Raw genomic sequence first — 27,938 nt, 5'->3', positions numbered from 1 at the left:
AACATTGTCATCGGGCATTTCTCCTCTCTTCATTTCACCCCTCTTTCCAAAATTCCTCACTCCCCCTACTTCTTCTTTCCCTACCAAAGGGGTTCCCATCTTCTGGAAAGCACCTACCACCCTGACTGCAGGAATTTTGCAGTTGGGATTTTCACACCAGGGTACAAGAAGTTCTTTTTATCTGGAAATGCAAAGCCACTCTCATTTTAGCAGAGGCCCTGCAGAGCCCGAGGGGTGAGCCCTGCCAGCCAGGAACAGGGAGAAAGCTGCCACAAAAAGGATGGAGGAAGCAAAGAGGAGAGACTCCTGTGTGCCACCTTTGATCAGCAAACAATTTCCAACCACTTGAAAACTTAAGGAGGGTCCGGGGTCATTTCTTCTTCCCCCAGTGTGCTCTGCTCTGCTTTCAGCCCGCAGATGAAGAGCTCTGCTGATGACGGTGATGCATCAGGGAGAGATTTTAGTAACTGGGGCGGAGGAGAAGAAGCAGCAAGTGGTGAGAGGGGGAGGAAAAGGAAAACTGCAAAATTCAAAAACATTAGAGGAGAGAAGTGTAAGAGGGAAAGAGCAAATTTCGGGAAATTTTGGAACTGCCAGGTAGGTTATAGAAGTGAACTGAGACCCAGCCAGACACCGAATCAACACTCATCCCATGGATCAAACTCAAAACCATCCAAGATGCGTCCATCCCACCACCTTTCTCAAATGTAAAAGGGAATTTTCAGACCCCCATGGCACAGTCCAGCAGTCTCCTGAGGTCTAAAAAAAGGAAAGTGTTTGGAAAATTGGGGTCAACACAGAACTACAAGATAATGCACTGGGTGTCCCCAGCAAAGTACCAAGGTCTACCACAGCTTCTGCTTTTCAAACTGCACCAAAAGAACTAAAACTTCACCACATCTTCCAACATGGCTTTTAGAAACACATAACTGGGCAAAGACTTAACTGTGGGAGCTGATAGATCCAGGAGCCCTTCCTGTAAGAACACTCTGTGATTCTGGGGACTCCGGCCTTGCTCAGCCAAGGCACTCCCAGTTTGCACCAGCAGGTACCGAGACATAATAAATGCTGAAACAACTGCTGCTCAATCATGTGTATCAAACAGCACACATAATTAGGGCTGCCTGTATACACAAAGGCTCAATATTAAAAGTCAGCAACTTCTAGTGCTACTTTGTGATTTTGGCAGGTTTCATTTTCCCACTTGGCATCCTTACAACATCTTTGTTAAAAGCTAAGATAACAGTCTTGATCATCGAGCACTTGTTTTTTGTAAACACCCATGTGCACGCAGCAGATAAATAATCCAGTACCTGCTGAACATTTAATCTCTCCATGACTGCGCAGAAAATGTGCCGAAGCCCTGCAGGGCCCTCAGTCCCTGCATCCCACCCTCCCCAGAGCCTGCTACATGCCGGCTCATCCTTCGTGCTAGTGGCTTGTTTTCTCAGCCATCCCCACACAGTTTGCTTCCAAGGCTGGCTCTTACTGGCACAGATCCCCAAACTGTCTTCCCAAACACATACACTACTGCTAGGAAAGCCATCATGACAGATAACAGTGCTCATGCCAACTCCAAATCATCTTTAACCCCTGTTTGTTTTCTGCAATTCTGAAACCTAACTAACCACAGGTTCCCAATGTCTGCCTTCAAGAGGGAAAGGCATGGGGGGGACTCTCCTGCATTCATTAAGGCACAAATGTACACACTTCTGTACAAATCAATTTGACTATTTATGCTAAGCTAGACAGGCTCCTCCTATGATGGGTTACCCTCTCACTTGTCCCACAGTTGAATCTTTTGGCTGTCCCGAAGTCAAATCTACATTAGCTTCTTGTTTTCACAGTCAGCATTCTGCAGCAAATTCTCCCAGTAGTTATGCCACCCATCCCAAACTTCAATCCAACTCAGGTCAGTCCAGGCACAACTGACTTTGCAAATAATTTCCCAAGAATCCCCTTCTCTGGAGCAGTACAGCAATAATGGGAATCAATACTCTACAACCCTTTAGGAAAAGTACAAGCTACTTTGAACTTTTAATTAACCCGAAAGACTCCCAGCCCAAATCCCCCTCCCAGACTCCCTCATCAAGGGATGTGCTCCCCATCATACACCAAAACCTGCCACTCACTTGCAAGTTCAGAGCTATCAACTTCTACAGGAACTTGACCTGATCCAAAGTCTCCCCTGAGTAAGACATGGAGAGCAATTTTAAAACACATGTGATTACAAATGTCAGTAAAAGCTAAATTCCCATTTCCACATGGGAAGAAAAACTCCCATTTCGCTTAAAATAACTTAGGAAAAAGGCACAGCCTTTACATGGCCTCACTACAGTGAACTGGCAACAAAGATTTACTAGCAAAGGACAGTAGTGAAGTCTCCTCCTTCTAAAATTTTATTGCTCTTACATAACATGCTATCATGCATTAACTAGCACACTGTGAAGTGCTATCATAAATATTTAAATGGTGATGACAAAGTAAGAGAGGTGTCGGTGCCCCCTGTGTTTCTGGTTTGCACTGCTCACTCCCTTGGGCCCACAGGGAGGACAGAACTTATGCGCAGAAAATAAAAGTGCTACATGTGAACCAAACCACATGCGCGTACCTGGTCTCCAGTAAAGCAAAAGGGACCTCAACTTGTTCCTAAAAGGTCTTTCTACAGCAGGGCTGCTTCTGTCAGGATGGCCAAGCCTGTCCCCAGCAAGGCTCCCCTCCCCACATGCTCGCCTGGCTGCATTAGTTATTACATTTGATAGCTTTATAGCATTATTTGAAGCTTGCTATTTACCCAGTCACACAAGGCCCAGTGGCTTAGAGCCCACTCTCTGCCTGGGCTGCAAATCTCTGCTACTACCTCCAAAGTAGCCCAGATTTTACAATCCATTAGGCTTAATGATAAATCCTTGGATTTATGTTCCAGGCTAGTGAGTGATGAGAGTTCAAGGGCTAAGCTTTGATTTATCTGCAGGCCAAGGGAGATGGTTATTTCTATAATTTTATTTTTCTCATTATTTGCTGTAATGACTGCAATGCTTTGCTCTGACATCACGGCAATCTTCACTGTAATCTACATCAAAATCAATACTGTACTTGGTCCTTTCACTTGTATTTCCTCTCCCAGCAGCACAGGAACACTGCTGGAGCAGTTTTCCATCCCCTGCCCAGCCTGAGCAGCAAAGCCTGCTACAGATGCTAACTCCAGAACCTCCTGGTGCATGAAAGGCAATGGTTTCCAACTTGCAAATACTGCTGGAGGTGGGGCAATGGTCTGGGAATGCTGACTGTTCTGCTTTGAACCAGTTTTGTATATTTGTGGTGCTTTACATGCAATGCTGGTGGTGATTGGAGTTGAGATAAATTTTGCTTCATAGTGCTTTAAATCCAGAACCATGAAAGAGCAGCCAGTACTTTGGAGAGATGCTACTCTCAGCAGGTCCAGTATCTGCTTTGATTATAAATCTCCTGTCTTAACAATTTCTCTGAAAACCCCAGGCCTTTGGAACCAAGAAGAAGAAAATCTCCAATTTTCTCTCCAAATCCGCTTTAAAAGAAATAAAGAGAAAATTAAATGCCCTGTGTTATAGGCAAAAGTCTTGAGAAATGGCCTGTAAGGACCACAAACGTTCATGCAACTCAGAGCTTCACACTTGCCTGGCTTTAATGTGCTCATCACAAAGGCAGGCAATGCACTTTTTAGAGCTGGTTACTGGTTTCAGCAAGGACAGGTGGGTGCATCATGGAATGACAGGCCAGAGACTGTTAAAAGGTTAAGGAATAACATGATACTACAAAGCTAATCACACCTCCAAGTAATTTTCTTCAAAGATTATTACATCCATTTGACTGTGCTGTACAGGTACACAAGGACTACTTGAGCAATACTGAGAAAGGACAGAAAAAATAAACATTAAAGGGCAAATTTTGAGCAGCTCAAATTTACAGAGCGAAACAGATGCCGCATATAATAAAGGGAACTTGTCAGGGGAATGGAGCATTATCCAATATCTGTCTTGACTGACAGCTTGACAGCCTTTCACCCATTTAAAAAAAAGTCTTTAAAAAGCATTAGTTAGCAATTATCACCAATTTTCCTATTAAGGAAATTTTCCATGGAAAAATAGCTGCAATTTAATTTCTAGCTAAATCAGGACAGTTGACTATTTTTCTTCTTCACACAGAATTGGAAATTGAAGGAAAATAGCAAGATGCTGTCAGATCAATATCAGAGCAAAGTAAACAGGAGAGGAATAAAAATGGCAAAAGCTATGGAACAAAACCATACAAAACCCCTTCAATCCTCAGCTGAAGATCTCTCTTAAGAAGCAGCATCAGGTTGTTGCGCAAAAATTAAATGCAGTAACAACATACTGTAGACCAAGTCCTACCAGATGCTGAGGAAAAAGTCAAAATGCTTCTTCAAACAGAAGTTTATAATAAATGTGAGCCACAGAGGTACCAGGTTTTTCCCATTTCACACACAATGCCAGGGATCCATTGCACTGATGAGGTCCAAATTCAGACTGGATTCCCAAGAAGAAAAAAGCCCTGGCTTTAACTTGAGTTCATAAGGAGAGAAGGCATCAGGGTGACCTAACTGGACCTTCCAGTACCTAATGGGAGCCTATAAAAAAGATGAAAAGAGACTATTTACAAGGGCATGGAGTGAGAGGACAAGGGGAACCGCTTCAAACTGAGTAGGTTTAGATTAACTGTTAGGAAGAAATTCTTCCCTGTGAGGGTGGTGAGGCACTGGCAGGGGTTGCCCAGAGAAGTTGTGGCTCCCCCATCCCTGGAGGTATTAAAGTCCAGGCTGGATGGGGCTCTGAGCAACCTGGGATAGTGGAAGGTGCTCCTGCCCACAGCAGGGGAGATGGAACAAGATGATCTTTAAGATCGCTTCCAGTCCAGGTCATTCTATGATTCATTACAGCAAACGTTTCTCTTGGAAGGAAGCAGCCCTGCTGATGGGCAACACATTCCATACTCCTCTCCCCAAACAGAAGAAAAAACATCCACTTATTGTTAGCCTGTTAAGAGACTGTAAGTCACTTTTCAGCTAGCAATGCTCTGAACCATTTTTTAAATTATTTACCTCATGCCTTGTACTTCTTAAGTACTTGAAAAAGCCCTATGTAGTTTCCCTGTGAATCCTGACAGTGCTAAGAGCTGGTCCTCAAAGAGACTGAGTAGAGAAAGCACTGATGTGGGATGGATGTTGCATCTTCAGTAGTTTCTGTGCTGTATCTCTAATAACAGAAAATGAGAGACATGCTTGAGTCCCTCATAAAAACCCTGCCTCAGTAAAGCACTTTCCCTGCTCTCCAGAACCAAGACTCACTGTAATTTCCATCCAAGAGAAGGCTTCTTCTGCCTCACCCCTAGGAATAAATCCTCCATGGCATTTAGGCACATGGTTTTGCACGTGTTTCCCCAGGCAGTCTTTAGGGTATGGATTACACCATCTGCTTTAAACTGAGCCCTGTCATCAATACTCCGTTTTGGCAGGGGAGCTACTGGCAATAACCACTTTCCTTCATTGCCAACCCCTCCCTGACTTCCAGTAGGACAGCACTCTTTCCATCCAGCCACACGACTGTAATAACAGATCCATACACAGGATCTTTCTAATTTGTTTGCGTTTCTACTTCTCATCCTTCATTTACTGTCCTAAAAATGTCAGAACAGAGAGCAGAACTTAAAAGGCAATCACCACCTGCAACTATTGTAGCAACACTGAACTATTTTGGCAGTCAGGCCTTTCTCAAGACATGCTGACGGGGCCCATATCCCTGGTGCTGGGAAGATGTAACACAGCCCCCTGCTTTTGGCTGCTTCATTTCAAGCTCCTGCATAAAAACGGGAGCACCCTTTTTATTTCCTGAGTTTCTCCAGCAGCTGATGGCTTAGATTACAGTCATTGCCTCAGCACTGGAGCACTTTCCACTATCACACTAAGTTTGTGTGACAATATAACAACATAAAACCCCTGGTAATGCTGCTGCCCCAAACCCTGCGGCACACCCCGTGACATGTACGGCGCCTCCCAACCAGCCACCCCACTAACAGCACCAGGCTCCACAAACTTCTTCTTTAATATTCTGGTCTCAGCTGCAGCTCAGCCATGGAATTCTCTGCCCTTTGATTATTTTTTCCCTGTGACACAAAGCTTAAATAGGAAGAAGTTCTGTTCTTTGGAAAGGAGAAGTTCAGTGCGTGCAACAGAGACAAATTCATGTACCATTATTCTTTCCTGCATGCTTCAAAATCTGGGATGGAGGCACAGCTCAGGGCGCATTTACTTTGTTCTCATCTAGCTCTCAGGGAAACCTTCCTACTTCTTCAGCCTAGAAAATCACCCTTTGCTGTAAAACACAAAACCAAATACCCTCCAAATCCAAGTGAGCACTACTACAAATCTGTTGCCTTTGGGGCCTTTATACACAAGTGAGAGAAGTTTAGTACATGCAAACCCAGCTTTCTGTGGCCTCGGCAGGATTTGGTTGAGAAAGGAAACAATTTAAACATTCTGACAGTTAACTTGCATTTCATGAAGTGCCCTGTAACAATCCTTTTGAACTATACCTCATTTCTATGTCCTTCGGTTGTATCTTAAGAGCCCTTCTGTGAGTAGTGTGCAAAAAACACATCAAAAATCTTTTAAGTTTATTTATTTACATGGCCCAGACAAACAATATGGCATTAAGAATTGTTTTCACAATCCTGTAAAGTACTGAAAGCCTCCTGGGAAGGATCAAGTTTCTCCAGCTCAGAACTGGGGAGTTCTGCACCTTTAGAAAAAATTAAAACTAAACACCTAAGGTGCTTTTCAAAAGCAATTATCATAATCCCTGCTGTTACCCGGAGGGAAGCAGTGGCAAGCAGAGGTTAAATAACTTCTTGGAGGTGGCTCAGTGAGCAGCAGAGCCAGGATTAGAGCCACCATGCCTCCTGACTCCCAGCTGCAGGCTCAGCCCAGCAGCTTAAATAGCTGCAGTGCAAGCCATTAGCTCACTCCTCTGAGCATGCATCTAGCTTGGGGAACGGGAAAGCTGGAGTTTAACTTCATAATACAAAACTTCCTATGGAGAATCCCCAGAAAGAAGCCTTAAATTTTAACAGCTTTAACCTGCCCAGCCCTCTACGAAAAAGCACTGGGCGGATTTTACTGCCACCAGTTTGGGACAAGTGAATTATTCACACGCAGCAGAGCACGTTGTAATAAAAGGTTTATAGGGGCTATCACCAGGATCATTCTTGTGGCATTTATTCATTCCAGTTTCTGTTTGCTGGCATTTCTTTTGTCCTCCCCTTTGTCACTAGGATTCTCTCTACCCTTCCCTTTGTGGGGTACCTTAACTTCTAAAAAAACAACAACATTTCTGCTAAGAAAGCGGTTTAGTGACATGGCACATTTTTGTTGACTTTGTTATTTTGCATTTTCGTGTACTTCTACAGAGATAGCTGACACATGCAGTTTTCCCCCATCAGAGGTGACTGTGTATGTCTATTTCCACTATTCCCTCAACTACAGCTGCAGTATCTCTTTTATTTCTTTAGCTGCCTCCAGCAGGGACCAATAAATCTAAAACACAGTCAAAAAAAAAGGACAGTCAGAAAATGGAAAAAATATCTCGTGCTATTTTTGGCATCTAAGTTCTTTGGCTTAACCTATTTTTGGAAGAGCATCTTTGTTCAGCAAATTCAGAACTCCCAGCCCTGTGACACCGGGGCAGCATGTCCCACTGCAGGCAGAGCCGTTTGCTGGCAGCAACCTCTAACAGCAGAGCAAAGCCAGGAGAGCCCAGAAGGAAAATGATGGGAGACAGGACTTCACTTCCACTCTCCATCACTTTGTGCCTCTGAGCAAGTCACGCCGCTCCTCTCCGGCATGCTCTGACCATGCTCACGCCATACGCACAAACAGGATGGGTGCACCCTGTGCCCTGAGCTCCACAGGATGAAAACAAGGCCTCCTCCAGCCCTCACAACTTCCAGCCCTTCCAAGACCCCAGTTTTGGTGGTTCATGAAGTGTAAATATTAACTGGTATCTACAGTTCATGTTTAAATAAAAGCTTTGCTTAAGAGATAAGGAAGGCTGCAAATAGCAAACGGCAGCCCTGAAGAGCTGAACTTGATTCATGTATTTCTGCTTTGCTGGTTTGATTTCAAAAGATATTCAAGCTCTGTATCCGAAACAGTTATTACCTTTGTACTTCCACCAGATGCACCTTCCAAAAGTGGCAGCATTCTCACATGGCACAGAAAAGAAAAAAAAAAGTTGGAAAAGATGCAAAATAGCTGACTTGGTATGTTGTGGCTGGCTCTCCGTGACGCAATGGGAGCACACACTTCTCACATCACTGTACTCACAGGCAGCACTCAGAAAGAATAATCTTTGAACCCTTTAAGGCACAAGACTTGGTTTAAAACTGGAGTTTTGTGCCAGGGCTTTCAACAGGCACAGCTGAAACATGAGAGAACCAAATACTGCGGCTGGTCTTAGACCAGAAGCCGCGGCCGCAGTCCTCTCTCCAGGAAAAAACCCAAAACCAGCAAAATTTAACATGTAACTGCAGAGAAAATACTTTGTTTTCTTTGTCACAGGGACAGACCTCCAAATGCAACACTGAGTCCTCCTGGGCTCGGTGACATGCAGGCTGAAACACCCGCATTAACAGCCAAGTCCCCAGTGAATCTCTGTGGCCTAATGGATTAAAGGCTTAATTAGAGTTACCTGAACATTAAACACCACTAAAGTGCTCTGAAATTTGCTCTAAATGGAGGTGGAGGGAGTTGCCTTTTGAATGGGCAGAATTAACTGGGGTTTTGTTCACAGCTGTTAATGGTTTTGAATAATTCCCCTTTTCAGCTTTTTCCCTGATAATAAAGCGAATGCAGCTGTGCATCAGGGAGTGCTCTGGCACCCTCACCACCAATAATCAGAGTGGAATGTAACTGGGGGAAATTGTCAGAAATATATCAAGCTTTGTATCTAGAAAGAAGGATGGTACACTATGAAGCTCTTACTGAACAACACATAAACCTGCATCAGACACTGGATAAGCTACAAGGGAACATGCCACCAAAACCAAGGCTCTGTTGGTCATGCCATCCATTTTTTAAGCAAGCAGTTTAAAACACATTTCTGGCTTCAAACTGCTATTGAGAGTAGCAAGACAAGTATGTTCAAGAGATTAGAATTAATAGTAAAAATAAAAGGTATAACTGGAAGATGGTAGAAAGTGTAGGCCCTACAGGTGTGAGGCTATCAACCACCTGGAGTCTCCATCATCATTTGTCTGGTTTCACCTGGCTGCAATCATATACCATTCCATCCTGACAACAGAGGTTTTGCTCAGCTTTCACCAAAACCCGGGGAAACCTGGCCAAACCCTGCAGCAGATCCAACAAAAAAACTCTTCTGATTTCTGCAAGGAGCAGAGACCCAAAAACGCCTCCAGCACAGCCAAACAGCACCATGAGTCAGCAACGCTAATGCCAGGAGTAGGGTATCCCAAGGAGGTATTTAAAAGAGAAGTTTTGTTTGAGATTTGTGATTCTGAACCTCTTCAGCTGTTGTACCCACAGACACCTGTTGACAGTTTCGGCACATGCCACACTTGTGTTTGTAGCTTTTGCAAAGTAAACCGGCAAAACCAGAGCCAGTTTATGTATTTGAACAAGTAGATGCCAAACACTTCAGATTCCTAACTGGAGCAGCTTCAAAGCAGGAAAAGGATTTAAGTGTCAAATGTGAGGGTGATCAGAGAGGAGAAGCAGAGATGCAGGCACTCTTCTGCTCCATTTTCCAGGTTTTCTTTCCATACATCCCTGAAACAGCTGACACCTGTACCCCTGACAGATCTGTGTCAGCATCACCTCTTGGGCTCCCGCCACATAAGCTGGAGCTCTCCTAGAACTCAGCTTTAAACCCAGACTGCATGCCCCAGCTGATGTCAATGAAAACAGTTTGTCTCCCCTATTTCAGCAGCAAATCTGGGGTCAGAAGTGAGACCAATGCGATAAAGCCAAACTTAGGCTTGTGATTAACTACCACGAGAAGTTTGTTCACAGCTGACTGACAGCAGGAGTTGACATTGGGGAGAAAATTTCTTACACTGCATTGTACTTCCCAAATATTAGTGTTCAAAGTAAGAGTTGCCAAAATCTGTTACATTGGCAAATAGTAATGGGGAAGTAAAATGTTTTGCAGGAACTTTGCTTGTTACACTCTTCCATCTTAGAATCAGTCACTGGGATGCTGAGAACTCACTGAAAGTCAAACACTGACTTACTGTGACTATTCACAATGGATGAAGATGTCCAGGAAAAAAAAAAAAAATCCAAACAGAAAAGCCACTGGGAAGCAAACAGAGGTGCCAAAGTAATAAGGGAATCAAAGGAGCAATGGGATTTACTAGGTCTGGCTCCACAGGGGGTTGCCAAGGGAGTTTGTTGATGACTCCTAACAGGGCTCTCCACAACAGACCTGCCAGAGTTTCTCGGTGGCACTGCTTCCCGGTGTGAAATGACTCCTTAGCTGCCCAGTTAAGCCTGGTTCAGCAGTCCCTCCAGCTGAGCACACGCACACACGCTGTGACTGGTGAGCTCTCACTGCCTCACAGCAAGGCTAAAACAGAGGTGAGTAACAGCACCCCAAGCTCCTGCACAATGAGGACATGGGACTATGGCAGACTGGTCTCAAATCAGCTGATGAAAATTCATCTCCGCTAGAAATCATGGTCTCACTGGGATACAAACCATTTGGAAAGATGTTTGAAGCAGGAGAAAGGAAAAAGTTTAGCCTCAGCACTCTTAACATGAGAATCTTTCCCTTGATTAAAGCAATGCTTTTTAGTGTTATTATCTCAAATGAATACATTTGATAGCACAAATACACAATTCCACACTGAGCAAAGACCTTTCATCAACCTAAAACAACCTACAGCCAGAAGAATGTGACTAAGCCACAGAAATAAGCAATAAGGCAAACCACAAGGAGTAACTCTCAAAGCACAGCAGCAGCTATGAAACCCAGCACCCTACCCCACGCAGACAGGTCTCTCACTCCCACCTGAAAACCAGGAGAGCAGCTGCTCACCATGGGGCAATCAACACAGCTGTAACCCACATGTAGTAGAAACAGCAACGTATGGGCAGGAAAAAAAGAGCAACGCAAAGGGCCATTTTGTGAACCTCAAATTGAACCAGAAGAGCTTCTCCAGCTTCTCCCGGTCGCTCCTGAGGGGGGGCGGGCAGACGGCCAGGGAGCCCCAGGAGCGGCACTACATCCACTTGCCACCTCCGAAACGCCCTCCTCAGCGGGCAGCCAGGGCCATCCCCAACACCTCCACATGACAAGAGCTCTGTCCCCGGCAGCGGCAGCAGCAGCAGCGATGTTCGCAGCCACTAGCGCCGGCTGTCACAGCGGGCAGGGCAGCACGGCTCCCTGCTGCAGCCCTGAGCAGCGGAATTGGAAGTTTCACGGTACAATAAAGGCCATACATTCGGAGCAATTATTCCTTAAGTGCTGCCTGGGCAGCAGGGACCACAGAGATCTATCTCAACACAGATACCAGCTAATTTCCTTCATTTTGCAAATGCTAAAGCATATAAAAAAATTCTAAAATGAAAAGGAAAGGCTACTAGCAGAGGAGTGTCACTGCTGGCCCCTCTCAAGTTGTTGGGAATTTTACTCTTATTGGCAATGACAGCCCATTAGATCTAACACTGAATAATTTGGGAAAAAAAAATCCATTGTTTCTTTATGTTAACACAGGGCTGGTACGTAACAAAGAGGAAGAAAGACAGCCTGCGTGCTGCTGGCGGGTTGGTAAAAAATTCTCAAGGTCTGATCGATATTATGAAAAAAACCACCCCTCTTGGCCTGAGGCTGGAGTGTTATTCAAGCACGGCAGTCACTATGCAGCTCATTTTCTTTAGCTGCGATGATCCGAGGCTCATGAACACTGAAAGAAGAGCGGAGTCGATTGCAAGCATTTCTAACCCTTTACGTGAAGAAGGAAAAAAAAAAAAAAAAAAAAAAAAAAAGAGGGAGTAGAGGTATAGAGGCGCATGTAGGAACATTTCCAGCGAGCGACTGTACGGCTCTCTGGGCACCTGCTCCCTGGAGGAAACCCAAAAGCACATCATATTCACGGAAAGTTGGGAGCAACTTCAGGGGGGGAAGAAATGACAAAAAGCAAAAATGGCTTAAAAAGAAAAAAGAAAAGAAAAGCCATTATTGTAGGAAACCCCAGCAAGCTACCAAAAGCAACATCACCTACGGCGACGCTTGGGAGAGGAACCCGGGAGCCCCGCGCCAGCCTGCCCTGGCAGCGCCCGCGGCTCTGCCCGCTCCGCACAGGTGCGGACGGGGATGCCCGGGCCGTGCCTTTGTCTGCGGGCACCGGCCGCTGCCAGGGGCGCAGACAGCCGGCCGGCCGGGCTCCGGGCGGCACCGCGGCCCCCAAGGTCGAGCATCCGCCCGGGCAGGGGCAGCCGCCGCCCGCGCCCCCCGGACGGGTCCCCGCGCCCCCGGCCCCGCCGCCCTACCTCGGCCGCCGCCGTCACGCCGCCCCCAGCGCCATGTTCCGGCTACATCCGGGCCGCGGCTCCGCTGGCTCCGCTCGGCTCCTCACGGCGCGGCCGCAGGTGCCGCCGCCCACTCCCGAGCCCAGGCGAGCCGAGCCAAGCTGAGCCGAGCTAAGCTGAGCCGGAGCGGGCGCAGCGCCGCCCCCGCAGCGGGCCGGCAGCCCCGCCCCGCCCGCGCCTGCCGCCCGGAGCGGCGGGGCCGGGCTGCGCCGAGAGCGGCAGCTGCGCACCTGCCCTGACCTATGTCCTCGGGCTTTGTCTGTCCGGCCACCAGCCCTTCCGGGCGCCCACCCGTGTCCGCACCAGCCAAGGCACCTGCGCGCCCACACAGCCCTGCCTGAAGCAGCCAAGGAACCCATGCACGCACCGACTTGTGCACCCACCTGTGCGCTCGTACATCACCCACCTATTCCTGCATCACCTCGTGTACCTGCGTGCCCAAACGCCCATTCCTGCACCATCCGAGGCACCTGCCCCCACAAACAGCCGTGCCTGCACCCGCCAATGCATCCCTCCGCCCATGTGTGCACCAGCTTGTGTGCCCACCCGTGTATGCATGCACCCATGTATCACCCACCTATTCCTGCATCAACTCATCCACGTGGGGACCCACACACCCATTCCTGCACTAGCCAAGGCACCCGTGCACCCACCCAGTCTTGCACCAACCAATGCATCCATGCATGCACCCACCTGTGCACTCATCCACACCCAATTCATGCACCCCTCCACCAATACATCCACCTGCCCATGTACCAATCCACACTCCTATCCACATCCATTCATCTACACCCCAACTCTGCAGCCATCCACCCACATGCCCCTATATCCACCTACCCACTTCCTTTTGCACTTGGACCTCAGTTATTACATTTTTTTTAATATAAAAACAACTGTGCCAGCGTGTTTTGTTACCTGTAAGCTCTCCCCAGACAATGGTCACATTAGGTGCTAAGGGACAAATCTGGTTAAGGCAAGTGATGGAAGGAAGCAATCAGAGGATGACAACAGACAAACCCCATCTAGCCCATCTAATTTTGGTGTATTCCTGCTGGCAATTTGTGGCTGCCTCTGAAAGCTGCTCTAAGCCTACATTTTTTGAAATGTTCCAGAAGAAAGATTAAGATTGACTTTAATAAGGGTATGTATCCATCCTTCCACATGCTAAATCAGTAGGAAGATGATGGTGTGTGCTCATGGATGACCACAAACCATCCCTGTCAGGAAACACAGAGCACAAACAGCAAAGTGCTTTTCAGAGGCACCTGCAGCAGAGGCTCCCCGGGAGGAAAAGAGCCAAAGCCAACCTGATTGATACAGCCCTGCATGGGAGAGGAGTGATTTCATACTTAATGATGTTGAATTGCACATCATTTCTAGTTTCTTTGATGCCCCTTTGCATTAACATGCGCTCTGTGTGGCAGGAGCAGAAGGATTCGACAGGAACAGCTTGAAGACAAAGGGACATTGGAGTTGTGTGGGGTGGATGTGCTGGGCCAGGCAGAGGGACGTGCAGAGGCTGAGGCTCTCATGGTACTAAGGCACCCGAGGTCCAAATAGGTTTTTGCACATATGAAAAACCCTACAGCAAGAACAACAACAACAAATCCATCATAAATGTGCTCTTCCATTACCCATTACAGTAGTGTTTGCTTCTACTGTTTTTATGTTCCGCTCCATCACTGCTCTACATAACGCTGTGAGATGAAAGGAGCTCCCTTGGTTCTTGACAGCACACAGTGTCAGTGTTTGCTGGGATGGCAAAGCTCCTGCTCTAGCCTCAGCCCCTGCCCACTGCACTGCTGGGGCAGTGCCAGCACAACCAGGGCCACGCTGCTTTCTGAGAGGAACCTGGGGCACAGACCAACACAGCCCAAAATATAGTATAAAGTTATTCAAAACCCTGGGCCATAATTTTCACCTCCTAGATGTGAAATTCAGAGACAGGCTGGTTTGGGTCACCCTGAGTGGGTGCCATTGTTGAAGACACTCTGTTGCTCCTGGTTTCCATTTCTTTGCAGTGGGTTTTGCAGCCAGAAGCATCATTTGGAATCAGAAGAACAATTAAGAACAATCACCAAAGAACATTTAGGCTTCTGGTAAAAACCCCAAACAACCCAAACTCTCCCCAGAAAACCCCAAGCCCAGCTAAAACTTTAAGGGAAAAACCCCAACAACTTGGTTTTAAACCTCACCACAAAGCTGAAGCCTTCCCTTGGTGCATCAGACCAGAAATAAGGTGGGACAACGCAGTGAGGTTTCCCTGCTCTGAGTCCGGAGTGACGTGTGTCTGTAATGCAAGGTGCTGCATGTCACATCTTGGCACGGTACGTACAGCTTCTGGCAGGGGAACAAACAGAAATCAAGCCTTTGCTGTTTTGTCTTTAGTCTAAAGTGTGACTTGGAGGAAACTGTCTCAGGGAATTGGCAAAATGGGCTGATGGCTGCCAAACTATAGCACCAGGAGAGAGGCACTGCACCATTCCAGGAGTGACAAGACAGGGAGGGAGGGAGCAGGTATCCCTCCATATCCCATGAGGTGGTGGGAGAATGGCTGGCACAGAGGCCCAGTAAGAGGAACCTGCTGAGACTCACATAGAAGGGAGGCTGATGCATCCCTCAGCATAGGAAAATCCCATCCCAGAGAGCCCTGGACTCTCTGTCTTCATGGCTGAAGCCAACAAGAAACCAGGTCTCTAACTTGGACATTAGTTTCTCCACTGAAGACAGCTGAATTACCTAAAGGACAAATTTGACTATCTAATGCCTTCAATCTGAAAAACGGATGTGTATATACCCCAAAGCTTTTCAAAAAAGGCTCATTTTACCTTACACACAACGGTATGAATCAGAAATACGACTCCTCAAGTCATTGCAACTGCCCTGTGCTAGAGTTGATGCAAATTAAAGACAGATAAAAATACAAAATGTCCTTCCTCAGAAAAATCAGAACATAGGATTATTTTTTGTTTATCATTATACATTTAAAATTTGATAATTTTAATTTAAAACCTGAACCAGTGGCACTAAACATTATGGCCTAAATTTCATTGTAATACTAAAAGAAGTAGCAGTTAACCTCTACAAATTTTAGATTAAGTCAAGCCACTGCAGTGGCTGAAGTATTTGCTGAACCAACTGGATCAGGGGATTCTTGAGACTCTAAGCCCATTTCCTACAGACCAAATTATTCTCAGGATGCACAAAAAGATGTTCTTCCTTTCAGTTTGTTCCAATCTGAGAAAATCATTGGGGGTTGAAAACAAAGAGGGAACAGCAAATTGCACTTTCTCCCATATGAGTCTTTATAAGGATTTGGTGATTAGAAACACCCAAGTCTGCTGCCAAAGAGGTAGTATTTCCTGTGTTGAAAATGTCCATTTCAAATGCAGAATCAATTTTGATACCTGTGTTCTTCCCCTTGCCCCATCTGTCCATCATATTTAAGATTAGTATGTGATTTAAATTAAAGCACAGTAACTAGTGTATGTTACTTTTTTCTGCAGTGTACCTTAACATGAACATTAAAATAAGCCATGGAGTAGAGGCATCAGTCATTGGTTTGTCATATAAATGAAAATTGTTAAGTAACTTTAGACTTAATATGCAGATTCTTAAATAAATATGGTAATAGCATATCCTGATCACAAGTGAAAAAAGAGTACCAGGCTCCGGTGAGGAAGTATCAGTTGTTCCTTAGGAAAATAATTAAAAAGTACAAATGAAGAACAAGATTAATTTAAATAATCAATTTGTGTTTCCTGATAGCTGATTTAAATCATGATGAAAATTGTTGATTAAAGTCCCTTATTTAAATCTGTGCCTCTTAATGAGAGTGCAAGCCTATGAGCATAGGCCCATAATAGTAATAAAAGACTCTGTAGAGAAAAAATAACTTTCACAAGAATACTTCTAGGGCTGGAAGAACATCATCCATCCTTTGCAAAAAGAAATGTATCTTACTCAGCCAAACAATTCTTCACCCCTAAGTTTTTAACCCTGTAAAAAGATCAGGGATAGGGCAATAAGTCATAGGATATTCACAGCCACATTATGTAAGTATGATTGAACTGGTGATCCTTTTCGCTAACCATTGGAGAGGAAGATGAAGAATTGCTGGAATAATTAAAAAGACAGGTTTGAATTCCCTAAGCAATGCAGTTGAGCACCCTGTCCAGCTATTGGTCTTGGTGGCAGCAGCCTTTTAAGGTCTTGAGCTGTCGCAGAGGGAGGAAGGCTGAAGGATGCTGGGCGGAGTGGGCCTTTGCCAACCCAAGCACCATGTGCTCCTGTGCAGCCCCTGGCCTCTGTCCAAAATGCTGTTTAAGGGCCACTCCTCTGGTAGCAGAACAATGACTCTCATAACTACACTTCAAATCTCCTCTAAACTTAAAGCGCCTTTGCTTTCCTTGTCTAAATCCAAGCACAAAAGCATTCATTATGAATTTATAGCGAATGTAGACAGCTACATTTCACTGAGGGCTGTGCGAGTGTCATCAGCCTGTACAGGTATTTTACATGTCCACCATCCACTGAAATGGGCTTTTCCCTGTGGTCCTATAATCCACATCACTTTTTAGTCCTCTTCAAGTAATTTGGGAATGCATTGGTGCAGCCCCATGGCCTGCCTCTCTATTAGCAAGGGTGACAGTCACCTCTATTTCCGTGCTGCTTAGTCCTCCCTCCTGCACTGCCTTCTCCTGGGCTTGAGTGGTGTCTACCACAGAGATATCTGCCCTTTTGGGAAGTGTACCGTGGGATGAAAGCCTGAAGGCATGACCTTCACTATTACCGAGATCAGTCACCAGAGGACAGACAAAGAGAACAGACACATTTCATAAAGGGGGTTTTAAAGTTTTTGTATATTTCTGAGCCATTTCTGATATGCCTGGTATTGCTGCTGCCAACATTCTTATTGTTGAATGATCAAAAGATACATAAAAATCTATAATTAGGAATATTTACACAGACTTATCCTCCCACACCTATGATTCTTCCCCTTCAGCTCTTATTTCTGAGGGTAGCAATGGGCCTCAACCCTGCAAGGCAGAGCACAAGATGCTCTGCAGTTTGCATCTTCCCAGGACATGGTTGGAGGACATGGCTGCTCCAACTCCAGAGATAACTCTGGGACCATGCAGGAGCTTCAGTCCTGTGATGTGCCCTGAGCATGGTCCTGTCCTGCCTGAAAGGACAGCAGTGTGGGACTTTATCAGGCTCAAATCGCTGTTCCCAGCTGCCAGAGCCCTGCTGTGCCTCAGCAGTGGGTGCTGAGCAGATACTGGTTCAGGGACTTCTCAGCCTCTGCAATAAAGTTTAGGATCCATGAACAAATGGATTTGCTCCTTTTTCCTCCCCCTAGCATTTGGCAAAAGCACTATTACACTTTTGTGTCACACTGCCCTGCAAATCTGCTTCCAAGAGGCTGCCTTCTTTCTTCAAAGATCACTTCCAGTACTAAGCAAGATCTCTCAGAGCCCTTGACTTTGCAGCTGGCAAAGTTTACAACATGTTTACAATACCCTGCATAATTTGGCTATGAGATAATGTATAGTATAGTCCTTCAGTGGTGCACAGTGGGGAAAAAAAACAAGTGGAAAAAAATAAGGTAATGCAAAGCCAAGAAAAACAGATGGTAGCGAGCTCTCCAAGGGGCAAGAATGAATAAATAACTGCAGAATTCTTTTTCTGAGGAAAAATATATTGTCAAATCAGTAACACAGTTTTTAGGAAATGCAAACTAGATCAAATGTGCATTTAAGTATTAAACAACAGCACTTCATCAGGACTGATGGTCTGCACTGCACATGTTTGCCTACATGAAACAGAGAGACGCAAAAATAGCATTGCTCCAAAAAGTTCTTGTTTGACCTCAAGGTTAAATTTCATACTTTCTGGGAAGTTCTGCAATGGGTAACAAGCCAAAAGTTCAGGTGGAAATCAGAGTGCCCCAGCACTTACTGTGCCCTTTAGCAGCACTGTATCTTTGATTATCTTAGTCAGAGCTGCAATTCTGAGAGAAAAGAACCTCTTGACAATTTTGGGAATGTTCCTGTGCCTGCTGTTAGGGCCACAGGAAACTATACTAATTTAATACATATGTGCACTCTTCCAGAATGATTAACTGATACCTTTTATTCTTTTTGACCACATCAGGTGAAGCCAAAGGGGAAAAAAAAGACACCTAAAAATGGCCAAGTATATAAATATTCTAATTCTCCTCCAGTGAAAGATTTTTTTGCTTCTTTTAAGTCACCCAGAAGAAGCTAAGCAACATATGGGATGCATGAAAGTTGCTCTCTGCGGATCTGTCAGTGCGTTTTAGACATGCTGTGCATCAATCCCCACTGCTCTGAGCATGCCATCCCTGCTGCCGACTGGCCCTTGCTCAGCTCCTCACCAGGAGACAAACCATCTCCTGCTGTGGCTGCCATGGGCCCAAAGGGCAGCAGTTGGAAGGCACCAGATCTCTTGTCCTCTTGCTCTAGCCATAGTTCAAGTGGTGCCTTGGGAAGGCTGCCCTAGAACAGAGGCTAGACAGAGCTAAAGAATAAAGTAGGGTTTTATTAGGAGGTCTCAATGGATCCACCTTGGGCAGCACAAGAGCCTAGCCAGGGCTACACTCAAGATGAACCAAAACGGTCACAAAATGCACGACTGGTCATGGGGTCTCTCACTTTTATAAGTTTTGCTCCATTTGCATATTGGAGTAAATTGTCCAATTCCAGCTTTAGCCCATGAAGTCCCATCCTCCTTGTTTTTCTCTCTTCAGTCCATTTTGTTTATGCTCTTGGGCCTGAGATCTGGATCATCTGTCCTTGGTCCCCAGTTAGAGAAGGAATTGTTTTGTCTCCCTACTCTGTGAAGAGAGCTTACCATCCCCTAATATGAAGCTCAGAACTACACACCAAAACAGCCCAGAATCTGAAAAATATAAAAACTAAAACTTAAGGCATCATAAGAATAATGGTTGCAGCATCTCCAGTGCTTGCTGGGCTATGGTGATGTGGTGGATTGTGGAGCAGAAGGAATTGCAGGCTGGAAGGAGCTCTGACAGTGGGAAATAACCTCTTGGCACTGTGGCTGTGGAAGAGGCCCGTGTGCTCAATTTTCCAGGTTAGGTCCCCTGGGCTATGCTGGGGACTCGCACAGACCAAACCCTGCTGAAGATGAGATCTCCTGGTGAAGCTCCCCAAGGAATTACATCTGGGTAGAGGCAGCCACCCAAAGCAGAGAATGAGCAACCCCCAGAGCTGAGGTCCCAGCACACCATCACACAGCAGCGCTTTGAAAATGTCAGTCTTTCCTTGCACACGTGAGGTGGGGAGTCTCCACTTCCATTTCTGCTCCAGAAGATCTGAACTCACAGTGTTGACTGTTTGTAAAAACTAACTGCTTTTCCCAGAATGTCAACAAATCAAAGTGATGGGGTATTTCCTTGAAGCCAGTAGCTGGCAGAAGCAATAGGAAGGGTCACCTCTTCATCTTACTGCTTTTTGGGAGGTGGTGAATGCTCCATTATCATGCCCACAACACCATTGATAATATTTTCATTGAAGCTCCATTTTCTGTTCTACCCATGCAAATATGAAGAGCAAAGTCACTGCTACTGCCTTAGTTATTTTCTCTTTCTGCTGGGAGCAGAACCTGAGCTCCTTAAAACCATGTACTCCTAAGTCCTGGAAGCAATCACTTTTCCTAGGCAAAGGGAACCCTCTCTCTAAAAATCTAAGTTTTTCTTGGGAAGCAATAAATCCACAGATGAGCCTCCCAGCTGCTAAAAGCCCCTACTCCCCACTCTGCAGGTGCCAAGCACCCTTCCCTCTAACAGCAGCTCAAAAAGAAAAGCACTGCAGAATGTATAGTGGCACAGTTGGGTCCATGTGCCTGTAGGAGCTGCTGTGAAGTTGGTCAGAGGTGGCTCCTTTTGAAACAGGACAGGTTCCAAAAGGACACAAGCTCTCGGAAGAGGCAATCGCTGGGAATGCCTCCAGCTCCAGCCCCAAACTGCAAACTAAAGTACTTGCTTTTGTTAGAACATATGGCAAAGCCCTGGATCCTACACGTGTTTTAATGCCAAGAGTGACTCTTAGTTTGGCATCCTACATGGCAAAGAAGCCAGCAGGGGTTTTGTCCAACAGAGAAGAGGGATGAAAGCAGGCAGTTTATGGCACTGCTATTTCAGCTTGTCTTCATTTCCTAGTCTGCATCACATCCCTGGGTCTGTCCAGCTCTGGCCATTCTTGGCTTTCCTCAGTCCCCTCACCTGAGTGTTTCTGTACCTGACCCTTATATCGCAGGCTACAAAGGACTGCATTGGAAGTACTTTGTAACCCAAGGTGTTTTTCTATTACAAACAATCCTTTGCAGCAAATTCCAGGTAGGTTGATATTGTAGAGTAATGTAATTCCAATCACCTGGTAGAATACTTGTCTATTTCTCCTTTACGAGTATCAGTACCCAGCCTATATTCTCTCTGTTATACTTAAGCCTCCAAAATTACACTGATCAAAGCAACCTGCATTTATAAACTGATGTGCTCTTGCATTCGAGAGATTTGCCAAGAGCTAAATATAAGGTTTCTCACTATACTCAAATCAAATTCAAATTCCAGCTGCCTCTCAGCTAATATGCAGCAAAAGTTTAGCAGTACAAAGCCGTGTTTGTAGAATCAGACACCAAAGATGATTAAATTAAACTGGAAGGGGAATCAGTACAAGCCTGAAATTAGTTTGCTGAAGATACCAGAGTTCATTTCCTCCTACAGACAGACGGAGCCACTTTGTGACCTTTAGTGATCAGAGCAAACAGGATCATGGCTTTGCCAAGTCTGCCCCCCTCCATCCCTAGCAGTGCCCTGACTGAAAAATCAGCTTCAGCCTCTGCTGCCCAGGGCAGGGGGCCTGCAGGATGCTCAAACCAGTGCAGCAGGTTCAGACACTGCCCTCTCCCCCATGGACTCTGATCCATCTCCTCCCTCTCAGTGGATGCTCTCCAGCACTCCAGGCATGCATTGAGATTTGAAGAACCACTCCTGGGTTTATCTTGGTGGTCTCTGCTCAGAGCAAAGGACTCTTCATTCTTTGATTTGACCATGACAGCAAAACCAGGAAGGTGCCTGAAGTTGGCAGGGTGAATTGATGAGATGTTGAGAGAAGGCAGGAGCCAGAAGGCATCTCAGGGCTGGGCAGGCAGTTATTTCCTTGTTTTTGCTTTGCTAATCTGGCTCTTTTGAAACAGACTAACTTCCTAACTTTGGCTATAGGAAGAGAGCTGAAGGGATTTAAAGCATATGGTAACAAAAAAAAAGTTGTTCATCTTCTCTATCCCACTCTGCCCCATTAGCTGTTATTCTTGGGCATTATCTCTCTGAGCACTCTGGATGCTGCAATTGCACTGATGGCTCCATGGGAGCGATAGAAAACCACCTGCTGAAAACAAAAGCTTCTCTTGACTATTACATACACACAGGTTTGCCAAGACACCTTGTTCTCTCCCTGCAGCCCTTCTGCTGGTACCATTCCGGGTCTCCTCCAACCAGAGATGGGAGAATAGCACCAGGTTGTTTGCTGTTCTTGCCTTGCTAATGTCAGTGACCTGATTTACAAACCAGACTCAGATCACTGCTCCTGTTTGGTGCGTGGTACAAACTGATGCTGGTCCTTAGAGACTTGCACACAGTTAGTTTTCAACAACAGAAAGGATTTTCTCCCTTTAAGAGGTGAGGGTTAGCACAGCTCCTTGGCAACATTTAAATTGAAAGGATAAATTGTAGGAGCGGGTATTCCAGAGCAGTGGCACAGTCTCTTACAAAAACCCCCTACTATCCAAATTCAATAATACATAGCCCAGGAGGGAAAGAAAAAAGGCAGAAAACCCCACAGCTGTTCAGGTATGTCAACATGGGGCATGTGACACCTGTCCCAGCAGCATGCAAGTATGGGAGTGGGTAACCTGCTGATGGAGCTTCCTCTGCCAGACAGTACCTGGGTGTTCCTCTGCCACGCTCCAGGGTTGGATGTGCCCTCTTTTGGGCAGAGCAGAGTCTCCCAAGCCTGGACGTTGATGTCAGGAGAACAAAAAGCCCTCTCTCCATCAGTGTGGCTGAGCAGGTGCAATGGCAGGAGAGGAGAGAACACGCTCAGTTGAGCCAGGAATGGTGAAGGGAGATGATCATATTGTGCTTGAAAGCCAAGGTGGCTGATGGGCTGCACTTGCACAGAGGTGATCCAGTATAGCCCAAAGGGAACTTCTAAAGAATTGAGCCAAGAAGGCAACGTGCAGCAGGACCTGAAGCTCTAGTTGCCTTGCCCCAGGTGGGTGTCCTGGCTCTTGCCTGGCTGCTCCACCCAGCCCAGCTGAGCCTGGACACTGCCACAGAGCACAGGCCATGCTCTGGGCACCATCACACGTAGCTCCATCCTTCCTCTTGACTACAGAGGATGCAAAAAAGGATGCGAGGTTTGCTGCCAGAAAATCCTGTCTGAATAAATAATGCAGTTCTAAATTTGAAATAGTGAAGCTCTTGGGGAGCAGATCCTCACTACGTTTGAGGCAATTGCCTCCTGCCATATAAACACACACACCACTGAGCTCATGTGCTGCTGCAGCAGTACCTAAGGCCGGTAGGAAAAGCCAATATGGTCCATTTCTCCTGCAAGATCTCCCAGGGGAAATATGCCTCAGCCAGGCTAAATACTTCACTTGTGCTATATCTGTGTGGAAATTGCATGCTTTAAGGTTTTGTTTTGAATGAGAAAGAAGTCAGACCTTGCTGAAAAGACTGGGTTGGGCATTCTTGGAGAAAAGCAGTGCATGGTCCTGCTCTCTGACAGCTGAGCCACAGTAAGTAACAGATGAGGGCCATACTGCCACAAACTCTGTTTTCCAGGCTTCCCCACACAAACAAGGCACTAACCATGGGTTTTCTTCCATGGCTGGAGTCCAACACGCCTCTGGGCAGCATGAGGATGGCTCTACACCAGCTAGTTTCTGTTGACTGACAAGCATCTCCTCCTTTTCTTCTCTGGCTAAAGGCTGACTCAGTTTGTGATGGCAGAAGCCTTGCAAGAGCAATATTAAAGGCGCTTATAAAAACAAACAAACACACCACACCCCTGCCATCATTTGTCACCTGCCCCAGACGTGTTTTACACACTTATTACTTGCAGGAAATTATCCATGACTTGAGGAAATGCTCTTTTTGACATCTTCCTTTCTGTGAATTTTGTGTTTCCAAGTGAACATGTCTGAGACACAGGCCTGGGCAAGGGAGCTGCAAACAAGGGTGAGGAACAACCCGGGGGTTGGCAGTGCCATGCTGCCCTCTCCTGCCAGGCTCCCCAACAGATGCTAATCCACTGTCTGTGATTACTCTCTCTAGGATCTTTAAATCCAGGCTTTGGGGATTAAGGAGGCCCCCCCCTTTCCCAAATGAGGGAATCCTCCCTTAATCCATTCCTGCTGGCACAACAACACCAGGGAAAAACCCAGCATTTTCTGGGAAGTGTGGTCCTGGCTCTTTGTATTTTGAGGCCTGTACAGAACAGCACACCCAAATGCCTGTGCTTGAGGGTCCTCCAGCACCACAACTCTGGTTACAGATCACACCTTATAACCAAAACCCCTTTCTCTGCCCCATTTTTGGCATTGTTATGGTGTTTTCTGGGGTTTCCCACCATGGTACAAGCACTGAAAGCCCTTCTCAGCCCCACTGCCCCGGGTCTGGAGACAGCCCTTCCACAAAGGATAAGCCTTTGGGGTTGCTTATTGCTGCTCAGCACCCAGTGGTTGAAGCAAATAAAAACAAGAACTGAGGAAAAGTGCCAAAACACAGTCAATCTTTAACCAGCTCGAGGAAGATATGGTCTCAGTTGTCCTTATTCAGCGTTCACCTCTGGGCGGCTTTCACCAGTTTTACCCACATTTCAAGGCTGCCAAAGCCTGCACAAACCAAGCAGGTTTGTTTCATTGTAGTCTTCCCCCCAGTCCTCCCGTGCCCAGCTGCTTTTCCACCCATGCAAGAACTCCTTTCTTTCTGGGGATGCTTTTGCCAGGTGACCTGTGGACACTGACACCAGCCACACTGAACCCAACCCACAGCAAGGAGCATGTCCCAGTTCCCACTTTGGCTTATCCACGGGGCTGTGCTCACTTACCTCAACTTTTCACTCTATTTTTGAGTTGTCAGGGCTGGCTGAACATCCCCCTCCCACTCTGTACTGTGCCAGTGCCAGCCCAGGTTTATAAAATAGTTGATGGGGGAAAGGATAATTCACAGTGTAATGCTGTATCACTTTCAACCTGAAAATTCACTCCTCCGGCTCCCGAAGTCACATGGCTCCAAGAAAGTCAGGTTTTGTATGTAAAAATTAAAAAAAAAAATAATTCAAGACCTATATAGACTGTTTACAACCTACATAAGACTATTTACACAGGGGGGGAAATATAACTCTTCATAGATCTAAAAAGAAACAACCTGTCTGCCAACATAAGCCATTAAAGGCATCCTGGAACAGCACGTGTTCCCATGGTTCTGGGCTCTGAGCGGGGAGGGCAGGGCACGGCACTTCGGCCGTCTCAGGAGCTCCCTCCAGCGTGGCGAGCGGCTTAGGCTCGGCCCGCCCTGCCGGACATTCACCCAGGGCGGCTTTGGCCGCTGCCCTTCCCGGCAGGTCCAGAACGTACAGGAGGGTTCGGCGCACAGCCGGGCCCCGAGCAGCTTTGATTTAAAACCTCGTTAGCAGCGGCGAGCCCAGCCCGGGGCAGAGCACCCTCTATCCCGCTGATTTATACACTCTCTCCCTCCGCTGCAGCAAGGATGATTTTTCTTTCTAATCCGTTTTCGCTGTAGTGTGCTCCAGCTTAGCGGAGCTTTGCTGGGGAAAGGGAGGCCGGATTGGATCTGTGCCAGGGAACAAAGAGGCAGAACACGATCGCCTTGCCCCGCTCGAAGCCCGAGTGGGGAAGGGTCTGCGGCACTAGCTAGCTTCCCCCCCGCCCCTTCATTCTCCCAGGGCTTTGCCCAGCTCTGTTTACGCGTGGCACTAATAACCTTTGGGAGGCAGCAGCACTGCTTTAAGCTTCCAATTGCTCTTCACAGAAAGGGATGATCATCCCGACAGGCTCATTGTCATGGCAACGGGAGATTTCCCCCCTCCCAGAAGGGTGCCGCTGGCTGAGAGGCGATGCGTGCCGCTTGTCCCGAGGGATTTAGCCCTGCTGAGGGCAGGGTTGCTGGAGGCCACGGGAGCAACAGGAGAGGCAAGTTCCCCAAGGAGCACTCCTAGGGCAGGACGTCTCCAGCCTACCACAGACCCAAAGCAAAGACGGAGACGGCAGAAGTTTAGGTGGCTCTGACATCAGTACGTAGCAAAGGGGGGATGATGGAAGCAGGACCTTTGGATAATCCTAAGTAATACCTGCTCCCTTTAATGAGTTACTTGGATGGATAATATTCTTCTCTGAATCACATTTTCACATAGCACCTGCTGCCCAGGCATGGTGATGCTGCCCCACTTCCACACTCTGGCACAGGGTGAACCTTGTGCTAGGAGATCTTAGCGGTGAAATAAAATTAACCCATTTTCTCTTCCAGTCATATAGAGAATGCACAGACAGCAATCCCTCCTCTTGGGAGCTTCCAGCTCAAAACCTGGATCCTTTTCATGAGGACAACAGACAGAGACATAGAAGCAAGTTGGGAGCAAATGCTACAGCAATGTTCTGCCTGGAAACACACAAATACCCCTGGCAGTGCCAAGCATTGAATGGAATCAGTCACAATTTACCATCATCATCTACCATCATCATCTCTAAATGGGCATGAAGAATATAAAGCAAGAGGAATATACTTCCCCCAAATTGGGAATGACTCGGTTTTTTCCTGGCCACCAGCTTTCAGCTGGAGCAGGAGCCCACATTCCCAGCACTGCCTCAGCCTGGCAGTGAGCAGGTAAGAGCCAAGGTGACAAATTCTGAGTGAATTAGAGAAACGCCATTATTTGCCATAGATGCTGCATTGATTTTGGATGGCAGACGCTCACCTGACCCAATGTAGACCCAAGAGGTCCTTTCCTTCTGGAAAACCACTGAGAATGAACTTGCACTTTTCTTTAGTGGACTCATCTGCTCTTCCTTGTGGAGATCTTTACAATGCCACCTCTAGGCCAGTAGTGGGAAAGCAAGAGCCACGTGTTCTGCTCTTGGCTTTTTTTTTCTGTCACAACGTGTATCATCAAACGAGTGCTGAAATACTGCCCGTTTCACACAGAATTACTGCCTGTAGTAAGATTTCATTAATTGCAAATGAGAGCAGGACTTGGTCCACACAGTGGAAGTAATAGATGGTCCCTATAATTAAACATTAAGTGTACATCCATTGATTTACCAGCAGTATTTCAAAATAATTAAGCTGGTACAATAGATCTTAGTCTCTGTGAATTTAATATCCCAGAAATCATTTCAAGTTTTTCTGAGTTTACCTGCTTTGTGAAATGCTGTATTTCTCCTGCGACTAAGTGCTAAAGCAAGGGCAATTTAGTGAAATCCAATGAGGCATGCACTGCATGCTAAAGTACAATTTCCTTTTCTGTTTCCCATGTGAACAGTTTTCAGTGTTACACCAGTTCTTTTTCTATATGTTTCCTTAGATTTACCTTCCTAAAGAATCTGAATTTTAATTCATCCTTTGAAAAGCCTCAAGATGCTGTAAACAAGAAAGGAAGGTTTCAAGAAGACCAGAGAGAAAGTTTTCAAGAACATTTAAAGCACCCCAGAAAGTCAGCATCAATTTCCTTAGTCTCCATTCCCCGGCTACTAACTACAGTGCCACTGTGAATGATTAACCTTTTCTGAATGCATCTGACTTCTGCCTTTATAAAACCAGCCTTTAAGAGTCCTGTCTCAAGGAGGAAAAAGTAAAGGGGCATCTGATAAGCCTTTAGGTCTGGAGCTTGGTGAAGTACAAGGGACTTGCAGCAGATACAGCATCTCCTTATTTTGCTGGTTTAGCTTGGAATGAACAAGTAAATCTGGAGCTGGAAAAACAGGACACTTATTTCCAGTAACTGAAATGAGGGACAAGGCAGAGAGCTGCTGGTTATAAAATCAGAAGAACATGGAGACCACAAACTACTTCAGTTTGCTGGCTTTGGGTAACATCACCCTTACTTGCTAACACAGCACTGAACACAAAACATGTTTGATAAGCCTGGGTTTTACTTATCTATCCAACACACTTGATAGTATTTAATATATCAGAAGTCCACTTATTTGCATGTTTAATTACATTCTAGTTTCTACCCAAGAGCTATTGACTCAAGTTACCAGGAAAAAA

At 46.2% G+C, this 27,938-nt stretch overlaps 1 protein-coding gene across 5 annotated transcripts in view; it reads right to left on the bottom strand.

The window, feature by feature from the left end:
- The window catches only part of PAK5 (p21 (RAC1) activated kinase 5), a 163,005-nt gene that overhangs the window by 73,941 nt on the left and 61,126 nt on the right, over positions 1–27,938 (bottom strand). The window contains exon 1 of one of the 5 annotated variants that reach the window (XM_053974788.1): positions 12,563–12,674. The exons of the other annotated variants lie outside the window; for them this stretch is intronic. The gene's annotated coding sequence lies outside the window, so the exon portion shown is untranslated. Of the gene's footprint in view, positions 1–12,562; positions 12,675–27,938 lie in introns of those variants that run through there. 5 annotated transcript variants of the gene reach the window in all.

This window comes from Vidua macroura, chromosome 3 (assembly GCF_024509145.1).
Source record: "Vidua macroura isolate BioBank_ID:100142 chromosome 3, ASM2450914v1, whole genome shotgun sequence".
NCBI classification, from domain to species: Eukaryota; Metazoa; Chordata; class Aves; order Passeriformes; family Viduidae; genus Vidua; species Vidua macroura.
This window is presented reverse-complemented; position numbering and strand designations above follow the sequence as displayed.